This window comes from Ixodes scapularis, unplaced genomic scaffold (assembly GCF_016920785.2).
Source record: "Ixodes scapularis isolate PalLabHiFi unplaced genomic scaffold, ASM1692078v2 ptg000065l_1__unscaffolded, whole genome shotgun sequence".
Taxonomy (NCBI): domain Eukaryota; kingdom Metazoa; phylum Arthropoda; class Arachnida; order Ixodida; family Ixodidae; genus Ixodes; species Ixodes scapularis.
In genome coordinates, this window is record NW_024609904.1 from 363,942 (window position 1) to 367,680 (window position 3,739).

Sequence of the window (3,739 nt, forward strand, 5' to 3'; positions counted from 1 at the left end):
TTCGCAAAAAATAAGTCCTGCAAACAATTCCGGTAAAATGTAAACACATTGGAATCTAGATTGAGATCCCACCGCTTCACGAAAATTAAAACCCACGAATTGTTCCAAAACTTCAGCTTTGACCTAAATCGCGAAATATTAAGCTCGCGAAAAATAAGTCGTTTACAGTATTTGTTAAGTAAAAAAACAATTTCCCGAAACCGAATTTAAAGTTTCTGCGTGACCCGCAGCAGTGCAGTGGCGTCAAAGATGGAGTTAACCTGCAACTCGAGCTTTTCACACGCCTCCGAATCATCCCGACCTGAAGTGTCGTGTCGCCCGCATTCCGTGATCAAACACTCCTTTCCATGCCTGCGTCTGCCACCCATCGCTGTAAGCAGACAACGCTTCACTTTCAAGTTTGAAGTTCTTTGGGCCCTTTCAGCGATCTCAAATTCTTTAAAACGGTGTGACGTTGAAGAGGACACGCAGTGGACTTTTATGAGCGACGTGAGGGGCTTCGTCGTGCCGGTTCTCCTTTAAAGACTGGAGACTCCACTTAATGGTGCCAGTTGCAAATGAGTGCTTCTGTGAATCGAATTCCAAATTGCAGCAAATTATTAAACAGGACAGCTGCATCTGGATGTTGTTTGGGCTTTCCTTGTGTGTCAATATATATGGTATTTTCTTGTAGGTGATGGAGCCAGATGGTTAGGGGAAACCAGCTTCCCCCTGAAAGTCACCAAAGACATCTGGTTTGGATGCTGTTCCTGCACCTATGTCACCAGAGATCAGCATGCAATTTTGAGCCATCTGGCTGCCAATGGTGATGAACAATCCAAGTGCCAGCATCCTCCCATGTATGATGGCTCGTCCCAAGTGCTCGGCAACACTCGGAACCACAAGAGTGAAAAGTCGTTTCAGTGCAAGCTTTGCTCCCAAGAGTTTGCTTATAATTCCCTTCTGACCTGTCATAATCGAACACATGCTGGTGAAAAACAATTTAAGTGCATGCAGTGCCCCAAAGCCTTCACTTGGAGGAAAAGTCTGATGTATCACAATCAAACACACACCGGTAAAAAGCCATTTAAATGCAAGCTTTGTCCCAAAGAGTTTGCTTCTAATTCCCTCCTGACCTTACATAATCATTTGCACACTGTTGAAAAGCCATTTAGATGCATGAGCTGCACCAAAGCCTTTGCTAAAAATTCTTCTCTGCGAAGACATAATCGAACACACACAGGTGAAAAGCCATTTAAGTGCATGCAATGCCCCAAAGCCTATGTTCAGAGTAGAAATCTGATCTACCACAACCGAACACACACAGGTGAAAAGCCATTTAAGTGCAAGCTTTGCCCCGAAGAGTTTGCTTGTAATTCCCTTCTGACCTACCATAATTATTTGCACACTGGTGAAAAGCCATTTAAGTGCTTGCAGTGCCCCCAAGCTTTCATTCAAAATTCCCATCTGCGTCATCATAATCAACTACACACTGGTGAAAAGCCATTTAAGTGCAAGCAGTGCCCCCGAGCCTTTGCTCAAAGTTCCTCTCTGAGATATCATAATCGAACACACACTGGTGAAAAGCCATTCAAGTGCAAGTGGTGCTCCAAAGCCTTTGCTGAAAGTAGCGGGCTGACCCACCACAATCGTACGCACACAGGTGAAAAGCCATATAAGTGCAAGCAGTGCCCCAAAGCCTTTGCTCATAGTTCCTCTCTGAGATATCATAATCGAACACACACTGGTGAAAAGCCATTGAAGTGCAAGCAGTGCCCCAAAGCCTTTGCCCACAGTTCCTCTCTGAGAAATCATAATCGAACACACACAGTTGAAAAGCCATTTAAGTGCAAGCAGTGCCCCCGAGCCTTTACTGATAATTGTGCTCTGATAAATCATAATCGAACACACACTGGTGAAAAGCCTTATAAGTGCAAGCAGTGCCCCTTAGCCTTTGCTAACAGTAGCAGTCTGACTTACCACAACAGAGCACACACAGGTGAAAAGCCATTTAAGTGCAAGCAGTGCCCCAAAGCCTTTGCTCGAAGTGCCTCTCTGGAGTATCATAATCGAACACACACTGGTGAAAAGCCATTCAAGTGCAAGCAGTGCCCCCAAGCCTTTGCTATAAATTCTTCTCTCCAAAGACATAATCGAACACACACTGGTGAAAAGCCATTTAAGTGCAAGCAGTGCCCCCGAGCCTTTGCTCAAAATTCTGGTCTGAGAAATCATAATCGAACACACACTGGTGAAAAGCCATTTAAGTGCAAGCAGTGCCCCTTAGCCTTTGCTCAAAATTCCTCTCTACAAAACCATAATCGAATGCATACAGGTGAAAAGTCATTTAAGTGCAAGCAGTGCCCCCAAAGCCTTCTCTCATAATGCTAGTCTGATCCACTATTATCGAAAACAGTGTTTAAGGGGAAACAAGGGTCTTTAAGTTTTTCTAAATTTTTCATTTATCATGCCGAAATTTAGGATACTGATCTTTTTCTCAATGGTGATTTCAAATACGCAATTAGTTTTCAGATAGCATTACTACAGGTTTTCCCGCTCATTTTAATCCAAACGACCAATTAAATTTTGGGGTCCCTCAATTTAATCCAAGCGCCATACAATTCAATCCAAGCACCAGACAATTTAATCCCGGAGTCGGTCAATTTGATGCACAACATATATTTATGCGCTTATTCTATTCAGTGGTCATGTTTTGCTTACACATTTGGTAACTAAGAACAATTGTTTATACAATTAGAGTTTTTGGTGGGCAATTGATAATTTGATACTAATGTGATTACTTTGAGTTACTAGTCCCACTATGGACAAGGCTTAATTAATATGTTGGTTACTCTTTTTAGAGTGCAGCTCTTAGCTTACGCACCCGTTTCCGGCTTGAGTAGCGTCACCGTCGGCGTAACCACGCGGTTCATGACGGGTAAATTCCCGGGCTAATTTTAGCGGAAAAATTTCCTCGCTAAATCTAGTGGAATTTTTTTCCCACCAAATCTAGTGGAAAATGTTTCCCGCCAAATTTAGAGGAAAATTTTCTCCGCTAGATCTAGCGGAAAACTTTTCCCGCTCTATTTAGCGGACAAATTTCCCCGCTAAATATAGCGGAAAATTTCCCCCGCTAAATCTAACAGAAAAATTTCTCCGCTATGTTTAGCGGAAAAATTTCCCCGCTAAATTTAGCACAAAATTTTTTCCACCAAATCTAGCAGAAAATTTTCCCCGCTAAATATAGCGGGAAATTTTCGTTGTTAAATTTAGCGGAAAACGTTTCCCTGCAAGATCTAGCGGATAATTGTTTCCCGCTTTATTTAGCGGCAAAATTTCCTTGCTAAATCTAGCGGAAAATTTTCCCCGTCAAATCTGTCGAAAACTTTTCCCGCTAAACCTAAAATTTTTTCCACTAAATTAGGGGAAAACCTTCTCCGGTAAATACAGCGTGAAAAATTTTATGCTAGATCTAGCAGGAAAAATATTCCACGAACGTTGGCGGGGAAATGTTTCCGCTAGATTTAGCGGGGAAATTTTTTCGTTAGATTTAACGGGGAAGATGCTTTGCTAAACTTAGCGAGCATATATTCCCGCTAAATTTAACGGGGGAAATTTTCCGCTAGATTTAGCGGGAAAAAAGTGAAAGCCGTTTACAACTCCCTGTAACGCCGAATCGGAACGCAGCTCTTGAGGTGTGTAGCAGCTAGTCAATGATGGCACCAATGGAAGAAGAGACACGGGGGCACGAGGAAATAAA

General features: G+C 42.7%; 2 pseudogenes; both read right to left on the reverse strand.

The window, feature by feature from the left end:
- Nucleotides 1-690: 690 nt before the first annotated feature.
- On the reverse strand, nucleotides 691-1,458 carry LOC120849332 (annotated as a pseudogene).
- Nucleotides 1,459-1,464: 6 nt separating this feature from the next.
- LOC121833922 lies at nucleotides 1,465-2,383 on the reverse strand (annotated as a pseudogene).
- Between the last annotated feature and the right edge of the window lie 1,356 nt (nucleotides 2,384-3,739).